At 43.7% G+C, this 13,312-nt stretch overlaps 1 protein-coding gene across 1 annotated transcript in view; it reads right to left on the bottom strand.

The window, feature by feature from the left end:
* Positions 1–13,312, bottom strand: part of HNRNPR (heterogeneous nuclear ribonucleoprotein R) — a 175,570-nt gene that overhangs the window by 13,932 nt on the left and 148,326 nt on the right. The window lies entirely within an intron of this gene.

The raw sequence follows: 13,312 nt of genomic DNA on the forward strand, positions 1-13,312 counted from the left end.
TATAGCTCCTCCCCTCTACGTCACTCCCAGTCATTCGACCAAGGACCAACGAGAAAGGAAAAGCCAAGGGTGAAGTGGTGACTGGAGTATAAATTAAAAAATATTTACCTGCCTTAAAAACAGGGCGGGCCGTGGACTGATCACACTACAGAAGAAAGGAATTTATTAGGTAAGCATAAATTATGTTTTCTTCTGTTAAGTGTGATCAGTCCACGGGTCATCATTACTTCTGGGATACCAATACCAAAGCAAAAGTACACGGATGACGGGAGGGATAGGCAGGCTCTTTATACAGAAGGAACCACTGCCTGAAGAACCTTTCTCCCAAAAATAGCCTCCGATGAAGCAAAAGTGTCAAATTTGTAAAATTTGGAAAAAGTATGAAGCGAAGACCAAGTTGCAGCCTTGCAAATCTGTTCAACAGAGGCCTCATTCTTGAAGGCCCAAGTGGAAGCCACAGCTCTAGTAGAATGAGCTGTAATTCTTTCAGGAGGCTGCTGTCCAGCAGTCTCATAAGCTAAACGAATTAAGCTACGAAGCCAAAAAGAAAGAGAGGTAGCGGAAGCTTTTTGACCTCTCCTCTGCCCAGAGTAAATGACAAACAGAGAAGACGTTTGTCGAAATTCCTTAGTTGCCTGTAAGTAAAATTTTAGAGCACGGACTACATCCAGATTGTGCAGTAGACGTTCCTTCTTTGAAGAAGGATTTGGGCATAAAGAAGGAACAACAATCTCTTGATTGATATTCCTGTTAGTAACTACCTTAGGTAAGAACCCAGGTTTAGTACGCAGGACTACCTTATCCGAATGAAAAATCAAATAAGGAGAATCACAATGTAAGGCTGATAATTCAGAGACTCTTCGAGCCGAGGAAATAGCCATTAAAAATAGAACTTTCCAAGATAAAAACTTTATATCAATGGAATGAAGGGGTTCAAACGGAACGCCCTGTAAAACATTAAGAACAAGGTTTAAACTCCATGGTGGAGCAACAGTTTTAAACACAGGCTTAATCCTGGCCAAAGCCTGACAAAAAGCCTGGACGTCAGGAACTTCTGACAGACGTTTGTGTAACAGAATGGACAGAGCTGAGATCTGTCCCTTTAATGAACTAGCAGATAAACCCTTTTCTAAACCTTCTTGTAGAAAAGACAATATCCTAGGAATCCTAACCTTACTCCAAGAGTAACCTTTGGATTCACACCAATATAGGTATTTACGCCATATCTTATGGTAAATCTTTCTGGTAACAGGTTTCCTAGCCTGTATTAAGGTATCAATAACTGACTCAGAAAACCCACGTCTTGATAAAATCAAGCGTTCAATTTCCAAGCAGTCAGCTTCAGAGAAGTTAGATTTTGATGTTTGAAGGGACCCTGTATCAGAAGGTCCTGTTTCAGAGGTAGAGACCAAGGTGGACAGGATGACATGTCCACCAGGTCTGCATACCAAGTCCTGCGTGGCCACGCAGGTGCTATTAGAATCACTGATGCTCTCTCTTGTTTGATTCTGGCAATCAATCGAGGAAGCAACGGGAAGGGTGGAAACACGTAAGCCATCCTGAAGTCCCAAGGTGCTGTCAGAGCATCTATCAGGACTGCTCCTGGATCCCTGGATCTGGACCCGTAACGAGGAAGCTTGGCGTTCTGTCGAGACGCCATGAGATCTATCTCTGGTTTGCCCCAACGTCGAAGTATTTGGGCAAAGACCTCCGGATGAAGTTCCCACTCCCCCGGATGAAAAGTCTGACGACTTAAGAAATCCGCCTCCCAGTTCTCCACTCCCGGGATGTGGATTGCTGACAGGTGGCAAGAGTGAGACTCTGCCCAGCGAATTATCTGATACTTCCATCATAGCTAGGGAGCTTCTTGTCCCTCCCTGATGGTTGATGTAAGCTACAGTCGTGATGTTGTCCGACTGAAACCTGATGAACCCCCGAGTTGTCAACTGGGGCCAAGCCAGGAGGGCATTGAGAACTGCTCTCAATTCCAGAATGTTTATTGGCAGGAGACTCTCCTCCTGACTCCATTGTCCCTGAGCCTTCAGAGAATTCCAGACGGCACCCCAACCTAGAAGGCTGGCGTCTGTTGTTACAATTGTCCAGTCTGGTCTGCTGAATGGCATCCCCCTGGACAGATGTGGCCGAGAAAGCCACCATAGAAGAGAATTTCTGGTCTCTTGATCCAGATTCAGAGAAGGGGATAAGTCTGAGTAATCCCCATTCCACTGACTTAGCATGCACAGTTGCAGTGGTCTGAGGTGTAAGCGTGCAAAGGGTACTATGTCCATTGCCGCTACCATTAAGCCGATTACCTCCATGCATTGAGCCACTGACGGGTGTTGAATGGAATGAAGGGTGCGGCAAGCACTTTGAAGTCTTGTTAGCCTGTCCTCTGTCAGGTAAATCTTCATTTCTACAGAATCTATAAGAGTCCCCAGGAAGGGAACTCTTGTGAGTGGAACGATTGAACTTTTCTTTTCGTTCACCTTCCATCCATGTGACCTTAGAAATGCCAGCACTAACTCTGTATGAGACTTGGCAGTTTGAAAGCTTGAAGCTTGTATCAGAATGTCGTCTAGGTGTGGAGCTACCGAGATTCCCCGCGTTCTTAGTACCGCCAGAAGAGCACCCAGAACCTTTGTGAAGATTCTTGGAGCTGTAGCCAATCCGAATGGAAGAGCCACAAACTGGTAATGCCTGTCTAGGAAGGCAAACCTTAGGTACCGATAATGATCTTTGTGAATCGGTATGTGAAGGTAAGCATCTTTTAAATCTACAGTGGTCATGTACTGACCCTCTTGGATCATAGGTAAAATTGGCCGAATAGTCTCCATCTTGAACGATGGAACTCTTAGGAATTTGTTTAGGATCTTTAAGTCCAGGATTGGTCTGAAAGTTCCCTCTTTTTTGGGAACCACAAACAGATTTGAGTAAAACCCCTGTCCCTGTTCCGATCGTGGAACTGGATGGATTACTCCCATTAACAAGAGCTCTTGTACGCAGCGTAGAAACGCCTCTTTCTTTGTCTGGATTGTTGACAATCTTGACAGATGAAATCTCTCTCTTGGAGGAGAGCATTTGAAGTCCAGAAGGTATCCCTGAGATATTATCTCTAGCGCCCAGGGATCCTGAACATCTCTTGCCCAAGCCTGGGCGAAGAGAGAAAGTCTGCCCCCCACTAGATCCGATCCCGGATCGGGGGCCCTCAATTCATGCTGTTTTAGGGGCAGCAGCAGGTTTCCTAGTCTGCTTGCCCTTGTTCCAGGACTGGTTAGGTTTCCAGCCTTGTCTGTAGCGAGCAACAGCTCCTTCCTGTTTTGGTGCAGAGGAAGTTGATGCTGCTCCTGCTTTGAAATTACGAAAGGAACGAAAATTAGACTGTCTAGTCTTGGCTTTGTCCTGAGGCAGGGCATGGCCTTTACCTCCTGTAATGTCAGCGATAATCTCTTTCAACCCGGGCCCGAATAAGGTCTGCCCTTTGAAAGGTATATTAAGCAATTTAGACTTAGAAGTAACATCAGCTGACCAGGATTTTAGCCACAGCGCCCTGCGTGCCTGAATGGCGAATCCTGAATTCTTCGCCGTAAGTTTAGTAAGATGTACTACGGCCTCCGAAATGAATGAATTAGCTAGTTTAAGGACTCTAAGCCTGTCCGTAATGTCGTCCAGAGTAGCTGAACCAATGTTCTCTTCCAGAGACTCAATCCAGAATGCCGCTGCAGCCGTGATCGGCGCAATGCATGCAAGGGGTTGCAATATAAAACCTTGTTGAACAAACATTTTCTTAAGGTAACCCTCTAATTTTTTATCCATTGGATCTGAAAAAGCACAGCTATCCTCCACCGGGATAGTGGTACGCTTAGCTAAGGTAGAAACTGCTCCCTCCACCTTAGGGACCGTTTGCCATAAGTCCCTTGTGGTGGCGTCTATTGGAAACATTTTTCTAAATATCGGAGGGGGTGAGAACGGCACACCGGGTCTATCCCACTCCTTAGTAACAATTTCAGTAAGTCTCTTAGGTATAGGAAAAACCTCAGTACTCGTCGGTACCGCAAAATATTTATCCAACCTACACATTTTCTCTGGTATTGCAACTGTGTTACAATCATTCAGAGCCGCTAACACCTCCCCTAGTAATACACGGAGGTTTTCCAGTTTAAATTTAAAATTTGAAATATCTGAATCCAGTCTGTTTGGATCAGAACCGTCAGCCACAGAATGAAGTTCTCCGTCCTCATGTTCTGCCACCTGTGACGCAGTGTCTGACATGGCCCTAATATTATCAGCGCACTCTGTTCTCACCCCAGAGTGATCACGCTTACCTCTTAGTTCTGGTAATTTAGCCAAAACCTCAGTCATAACAGTAGCCATATCCTGTAATGTGATTTGTAATGGCCGCCCAGATGTACTCGGCGCTACAATATCACGCACCTCCCTCTGAGCGGGAGATGTAGGTACTGACACGTGAGGCGAGTTAGTCGGCATAACTCTCCCCTCGTTGTTTGGTGAAATTTGTTCAATTTGTACAGATTGATTTTTATTTAAAGTAGCATCAATACAGTTAGTACATAAATTTCTATTGGGCTCCACTTTGGCATTGCAACAAATGACACAGGTATCATCCTCTGAATCAGACATGTTTAACACACTAGCAAATAAACTTGTAACTTGGAAATACAATTCAATTAGAATAATATTAAAACGTACTGTGCCTTTAAGAAGCACAGAAGATCTATGACAGTTGAAAATTAATAAATTGAAACAGTTATAGCCTCAATCCTTGAAAATAACACAACTTTAGCAAAGGTTTAATCCCATTAGCAAAGATAACAAATTCTGAAAGCAGGAAACAAATTACAGAATAAACGTTTTTTATCTCAGTCAAACTATAATTCTCACAGCTCTGCTGAGAGAAATTACCTCCCTCAAAATAAGTTTTGAAGACCCCTGAGCTCTGTAGAGATGAACCGGATCATGCAGGGAATACAATGAGTTGCTGACTGAAATATTTGATGCGTAGTAAAAGCGCCAAAAAACGGCCCCTCCCCCTCACACACAGCAGTGAGAACAGAAACTGTCAGAAAACAGATTAAGCAACTGCCAAGTGGAAAAATAGTGCCCAAACATTTATTCACTCAGTACCTCAGTAAATGAAAACGATTTTACATTCCAGCAAAAACGTTAAACATAATCTAGTTATTAAACAGCTTTATGTATTTCTTACAGTGTAATTCTAGTGAAGTACCATTCCCCAGAATACTGAAGTGTAAAGTATACATACATGACATTATATCGGTATGGCAGGATTTTCTCATCAATTCCATTGTCAGAAAATAAAAACTGCTACATACCTCTATGCAGATTCATCTGCCCGCTGTCCCCTGATCTGAAGTTTACCTCTCCTCAGATGGCCGAGAAACAGCAATATGATCTTAACTACTCCGGCTAAAATCATAACAAAAACTCTGGTAGATTCTTCTTCAAACTCTGCCAGAGAGATAATAACACACTCCGGTGCTATTTTAAAATAACAAACTTTTGATTGAAGATATAAAACTAAGTATAATCACCATAGTCCTCTCACACATCCTATCTAGTCGTTGGGTGCAAGAGAATGACTGGGAGTGACGTAGAGGGGAGGAGCTATATGCAGCTCTGCTGGGTGAATCCTCTTGCACTTCCTGTTGGGGAGGAGTAATATCCCAGAAGTAATGATGACCCGTGGACTGATCACACTTAACAGAAGAAACAGACAATGCAACGGATATCGCTAAGGACATTAGAGAATCGATGTCTTGCTCCAAATGGAGTTAGTGAGGAATCGAAGGGCACTGCATGTGTGGGCTATAAAATGTTATTGACACTTGAGGAGAAAATTTGTAATCCCTATAGCAAAGTTCTCACAACATAAGGAACAAAGAAAGGGATTGGAGGTTACACATTTGATACACAAAACATAAGGTGACACTCTGTAGGGTCTCTTGGACCAACCTGACTCAAATATGAAGCATATTCAAATAAAAGTCTTAACTTTTTTAATTAAATGGAAACTCAATGTTCATGTGCCTTTAAAGATGTTTAATTAGCCAGGAAGGCACTGTAACATGATAATGTATGTATGTATTGGGTCACATAACAGACGTTACCGTCTCTTAAATTTTAAAGAGTAACATTTTATTCTTATGCAGGCAGAAATGGGTGGATCGGTACATAAGGTGCAAGAGAGCTGCAAACCCGCTGTACACCTCAGCTTAACCCAGCTGAGGTGCCTGCCAGCCCATCCGCTCAAAATTCCGATGCAACTGTAGCGCTGCTCCTAAACTCAGACTAAACATCCTCCGTTCCTTCCGATAACCGAAAGTTAGTAACAAGTTGTGCAATTAAATTGGCGCCACACAAGCTCCGTCCATCGTGGCCGTATCAATAGCTATCTCCCCTGTCGCCATTATCCAAAGTTTAACCACTGTGAGCAAAATAACGAACTGACCAGCTTTTTAGGCAGCTGCCTAGTCCGTTTTTACATATAAACCCCCTATGCACTGAGCTTGCTCTGATTTTCCCTGTAGCATTGCCCAAAATCGTCGTAATAGTTAACATGTAATCTCCCGGTCGGTTAATATTAGTTATGAAACCGCCGGGAGATGAGGGTTACATGTTGCATTCAGCCCCAGTGCTTGCGTCCAAGCTGCCATAGTGTCCCCTAACACAATAGGAGAATCTATCCCAATTTTAATGAGGCTTGAAAAAAAAAAAATAAAGTGCCCAAACTTTTTCTGAGATTTCTTTCTACCCCCAGAAAAAAAGTCAGCACTTACCTCATCTTCTTCCTGACAGCAAGGCAGTTCCCAGGTTTAAGTGGTCCTCTCCCTCCTATGGACCTGTGATAAAAGAAAAAATTGAGTAAGATCACTCAAGTTTTCAGGGTTAGGGCAGCATCAGTATGGGAGGCGCAGTGAGAATTATGTCCCACAAGTTCCCATTGCTCTAAAGCCACCACTGCTCTACTGAAGAGACTGATATGGACTACGGCTACACCCAAGGACAAAGCAGAACAATCTTGTACTACTTTAAAAATAATAAACTCTTGATTGAAGAATCTTTTCTAACACCTAATTTACCACCTCCTTGCTCTTAACGTAGGCAAAGAGAATGACTGGGGTGGGAGGGAAGGGAGGAGCTATTTAACAGCTTGGCTGTGGTGCTCTTTGCCGCCTAATGCAGGGCAGGAGAGGTAATCCCATTAGTAATTAAGATGATCCGTGGACTCATCGTGTCATTAAAAAAGAAAAAACATAATTTATGCTTACCTGATAAATTCCTTTCTCCTGTAGTGTGGTCAGTCCACGGGTCATCATTACTTCTGGGATATTAACTCCTCCCCAACAGGAAGTGCAAGAGGATCACCCAAGCAGAGCTGCTATATAGCTCCTCCCCTCTACGTCACACCCAGTCATTCGACCAAGAACCAAACGAGAAAGGAGAAACTATAGGGTGCAGTGGTGACTGGAGTATAATTTAAAAATTTAGACCTGCCATAAAAAACAGGGCGGGCCGTGGACTGACCACACTACAGGAGAAAGGAATTTATCAGGTAAGCATAAATTATGTTTTCTCCTAAGTGTGGTCAGTCCACGGGTCATCATTACTTCTGGGATACCAATACCAAAGCTAAAGTACACGGATGACGGGAGGGACAGGCAGGATCTTTATACGGAAGGAACCACTGCCTGAAGTACCTTTCTCCCAAAAACAGCCTCCGAAGAAGCAAAAGTGTCAAATTTGTAAAATTTGGAAAAAGTATGAAGAGAAGACCAAGTTGCAGCCTTGCAAATCTGTTCAACAGAGGCCTCATTCTTAAAGGCCCAAGTGGAAGCCACAGCTCTAGTGGAATGAGCTGTAATTCTTTCAGGAGGCTGCTGTCCAGCAGTCTCATAGGCTAAACGTATTATGCTACGAAGCCAAAAAGAGAGAGAGGTAGCAGAAGCTTTTTGACCTCTCCTCTGTCCAGAATAAACGACAAACAGGGAAGAAGTTTGGCGAAAATCTTTAGTTACCTGTAAATAAAATTTCAGGGCACGGACTACATCTAGATTGTGCAGAAGTCGTTCCTTCTTTGAAGAAGGATTCGGACACAATGATGGCACAACAATCTCTTGATTGATATTCTTGTTAGTGACAACCTTAGGTAAGAACCCAGGTTTAGTACGCAGAACAACCTTATCTGAATGAAAAATCAGATACGGAGAATCACAGTGTAAGGCTGATAACTCAGAGACTCTACGAGCCGAGGAAATAGCCATTAAAAACAGAACTTTCCAAGATAACAGCTTGATATCAATGGAATGAAGGGGTTCAAACGGAACACCCTGTAAAACGTTAAGAACTAAATTTAAGCTCCATGGTGGAGCAACAGTTTTAAACACAGGCTTAATCCTGGCCAAAGCCTGGCAAAAAGCCTGAACGTCTGGAACTTCTGACAGACGCTTGTGTAAAAGAATGGACAGAGCTGAGATCTGTCCCTTTAAGGAACTAGCAGATAAACCCTTTTCTAAACCTTCTTGTAGAAAAGACAATATCCTAGGAATCCTAACTTTACTCCATGAGTAACTCTTGGATTCGCACCAATGTAAGTATTTACGCCATATTTTATGGTAAATCTTTCTGGTAACAGGCTTCCTAGCCTGTATTAAGGTATCAATAACTGACTCCGAAAACCCACGCTTTGATAAAATCAAGCGTTCAATTTCCAAGCAGTCAGCTTCAGAGAAATTAGATTTTGATGTTTGAAAGGACCCTGAATTAGAAGGTCCTGTCTCAGAGGCAGAGACCAAGGTGGACAGGATGACATGTCCACTAGATCTGCATACCAGGTCCTGCGTGGCCACGCAGGCGCTATTAGAATCACCGATGCTCTCTCCTGTTTGATCCTGGCAATCAATCGAGGAAGCATCGGGAAGGGTGGAAACACATAGGCCATCCCGAAGGTCCAAGGTGCTGTCAAAGCATCTACCAGGACCGCTCCCGGGTCCCTGGACCTGGACCCGTAACAAGGAAGCTTGGCGTTCTGGCGAGACGCCATGAGATCTATCTCTGGTTTGCCCCAAAGTCGAAGTATTTGGGCAAAGACCTCCGGATGAAGTTCCCACTCCCCCGGATGAAAAGTCTGACGACTTAGGAAATCCGCCTCCCAGTTCTCCACTCCAGGAATGTGGATCGCTGACAGGTGGCAAGAGTGAGACTCTGCCCAGCGAATTATCTTTGATACTTCCATCATCGCTAGGGAGCTTCTTGTCCCTCCTTGATGGTTGATGTAAGCCACAGTCGTGATGTTGTCCGACTGAAACCTGATGAACCCCCGAGTTGTTAACTGAGGCCAAGCCAGAAGGGCATTGAGAACTGCTCTCAATTCCAGAATGTTTATTGGAAGGAGACTCTCCTCCTGAGTCCATGATCCCTGAGCCTTCAGGGAATTCCAGACAGCGCCCCAACCTAGTAGGCTGGCGTCTGTTGTTACAATTGTCCAATCTGGTCTGCTGAATGGCATCCCCCTGGACAGATGTGGCCGAGAAAGCCACCATAGAAGAGAATTTCTGGTCTCTTGATCCAGATTCAGAGTAGGGGACAAATCTGAGTAATCCCCATTCCACTGACTTAGCATGCATAATTGCAGCGGTCTGAGATGTAGGCGTGCAAAGGGTACTATGTCCATTGCCGCTACCATTAAGCCGATTACCTCCATGCATTGAGCCACTGACGGGTGTTGAATGGAATGAAGGACACGGCAAGCATTTTGAAGCTTTGTTAACCTGTCTTCTGTCAGGTAAATCTTCATTTCTACGGAGTCTATAAGAGTCCCCAAGAAGGGAACCCTTGTGAGTGGTAAGAGAGAACTCTTCTCTACATTCACCTTCCACCCATGCGACCTTAGAAATGCCAGTACTAACTCTGTATGAGACCTGGCAGTTTGAAAGCTTGACGCTTGTATCAGAATGTCGTCTAGGTACGGAGCCACCGAAATTCCTCGCGGCCTTAGCACCGCCAGAAGAGAGCCCAGAACCTTTGTGAAGATTCTTGGAGCCGTAGCCAACCCGAATGGAAGAGCTACAAACTGGTAATGCCTGTCTAGGAAGGCAAACCTTAGATACCGGTAATGATCTTTGTGAATCGGTATATGAAGGTAGGCATCCTTTAAATCCACTGTGGTCATGTACTGACCCTTTTGGATCATGGGTAAGATTGTCCGAATAGTTTCCATTTTGAACGATGGAACTCTTAGGAATTTGTTTAGGATCTTTAAATCCAAGATTGGTCTGAAGGTTCCTTCTTTCTTGGGAACCACAAACAGATTTGAGTAAAACCCTTGTCCGTGTTCCGACCGCGGAACCGGATGGATCACTCCCATTAGTAAAAGATCTTGTACACAGCGTAGAAACGCCTCTTTCTTTATCTGGTTTGTTGACAACCTTGAAAGATGAAATCTCCCTTTTGGGGGAGAGGCTTTGAAGTCCAGAAGATATCCCTGAGATATGATCTCTAACGCCCAGGGATCCTGGACATCTCTTGCCCAAGCCTGGGCGAAGAGAGAGAGTCTGCCCCCCACTAGATCCGTTCCCGGATCGGGGGCCCTCACTTCATGCTGTCTTAGGGGCAGCAGCAGGTTTTCTGGCATGCTTGCCCTTGTTCCAGGACTGGTTAGGTTTCCAGCCTTGTCTGTATCGAGCAACAGCTCCTTCCTGTTTTGGTGCAGAGGAAGTTGATGCTGCTCCTGCCTTGAAGTTACGAAAGGCACGAAAATTAGACTGTCTAGCCCTAGGTTTGGCTCTGTCTTGAGGCAGGGCATGGCCTTTACCTCCTGTAATGTCAGCGATAATTTCCTTCAAACCGGGCCCGAATAAGGTCTGCCCTTTGAAAGGTATGTTAAGCAATTTAGATTTAGAAGTTACATCAGCTGACCAGGATTTTAGCCACAGCGCTCTGCGTGCCTGAATGGCGAATCCGGAATTCTTAGCCGTAAGTTTAGTTAAGTGTACTACGGCATCAGAAATAAATGAATTAGCTAGCTTAAGGGTTTTAAGCTTGTGTGTAATCTCATCCAATGGAGCTGATTCAAGGGTCTCTTCCAGAGACTCAAACCAAAATGCTGCTGCAGCCGTGACAGGCGCAATGCATGCAAGGGGTTGCAATATAAAACCTTGTTGAACAAACATTTTCTTAAGGTAACCCTCTAATTTTTTATCCATTGGATCTGAAAAGGCGCAGCTATCCTCCACCGGGATAGTGGTACGCTTAGCTAAAGTAGAAACTGCTCCCTCCACCTTAGGGACCGTTTGCCATAAGTCCCGTGTGGTGGCGTCTATTGGAAACATCTTTCTGAATATAGGAGGGGGTGAGAAAGGCACACCGGGTCTATCCCACTCCTTAGTAACAATTTCAGTAAGTCTCTTAGGTATTGGAAAAACGTCAGTACTCGACGGTACCGCAAAATATTTATCCAACCTACACATTTTCTCTGGTATTGCAACTGTGTTACAATCATTCAGAGCCGCTAAGACCTCCCCTAGTAATACACGGAGGTTTTCCAGCTTAAACTTAAAATTTGAAATGTCTGAATCCAGTTTATTTGGATCAGATCCGTCACCTGCAGAATGAAGCTCTCCGTCCTCATGTTCTGCAAATTGTGACGCAGTATCTGACATGGCCCTAATATTGTCAGCGCACTCTGTTCTCACCCCAGAGTGATCTCGCTTACCTCTAAGTTCTGGTAATTTAGACAAAACTTCAGTCATAACATTAGCCATGTCCTGTAGTGTGATTTGTAATGGCCGCCCTGAAGTACTCGGCGTTACAATATCACGCACCTCCCGAGCGGGAGATGCAGGTACTGACACGTGAGGCAAGTTAGTCGGCATAACTTCCCCCTCGTTGTTTGGTGAATGATGTTCAATTTGTACAGAATGACTTTTATTCAAAGTAGCATCAATGCAATTAGTACATAAATTTCTATTGGGCTCCACCTTGGCTTTTGCACATATAGCACAGAGATATTCCTCTGAATCAGACATGTTTAACAAACTAGCAATTAAACTAGCAAGCTTGGAAATACTTTTCACTCAAATTACAAGTAATATGAAAAACGCACTGTGCCTTTAAGAAGCACAGAAAAAAATTATGACAGTTTAATAATAAGAAACCGGAAAAATTATAACAATCAGATTTTTCCCAGTAAAAGCATAAATTTAGCAAAGGATTGCCCCCATTAGCAATGGATAACTAACCCTTAATAGCAGAGAAACAAATGTACAAAATATAAACGTTTTTTATCACAGTCAAAGCACAATCTCACAGGTCTGCTGTGAGTGATTACCTCCCTCAAAATAATTTTTGAAGACCCTTGAGCTCTGTAGAGACGATCCGGATCATGCAGGAAGAGAAAAAGACTTTTGACTGAATTTCTGATGTGTAGCAAAAGCGCCAAAATAGGCCCCTCCCCCTCACCCACAGCAGTGAGGGAAGCTCAGTAAACTGTCTCAAATTAAAATAAACGACAGCCAAGTGGAAAAACAGTGCCCAAAAACAATTTTTCACCCAGTACCTCAGATATTTAAACAATTTAGCATGCCAGCAAAAACGTTTAAAATTAAATATCATGAAATGTCATTAAACAGCCTGTTGCTAGACGTTCCCACTGCAAGTAAGGCTAAAGATTATATGCATATAGTATTACCCAGAGAAGTGCCATTCCCCAGAATACTGAAGTGTACACATATATACATAAACAGCCTGATACCAGTTGCTACTACTGCATTTAAGGCTGAACTTACATTATATTGGTATTGGCAGTATTTTCTTAGTCAATTCCATTCCTCAGAAAATAATATACTGCAACATACCTCTTTGCAGGTGAACCTGCCCGCTGTCCCCTGATCTGAAGTTTACCTCACTCCTCAGAATGGCCGAGAACAGCAAAATGAATTTTAGCTACGCCGGCTAAAATCATCCAAAAACTCAGGTAGATTCTTCTTCAAATTCTACCTGAGAAGGAACAACACACTCCGGTGCTGTTTTAAAATAACAAACTTTTGATTGAAGATATAAAAACTAAGTATAATCACCACAGTCCTCTCACACATCCTATCTATTAGTTGGGTGCAAGAGAATGACTGGGTGTGACGTAGAGGGGAGGAGCTATATAGCAGCTCTGCTTGGGTGATCCTCTTGCACTTCCTGTTGGGGAGGAGTTAATATCCCAGAAGTAATGATGACCCGTGGACTGACCACACTTAACAGGAGAAAAGAAAGTATAGTTTTGATT

Source organism: Bombina bombina, chromosome 3 (genome assembly GCF_027579735.1).
Source record: "Bombina bombina isolate aBomBom1 chromosome 3, aBomBom1.pri, whole genome shotgun sequence".
Lineage (NCBI taxonomy): Eukaryota > Metazoa > Chordata > Amphibia > Anura > Bombinatoridae > Bombina > Bombina bombina.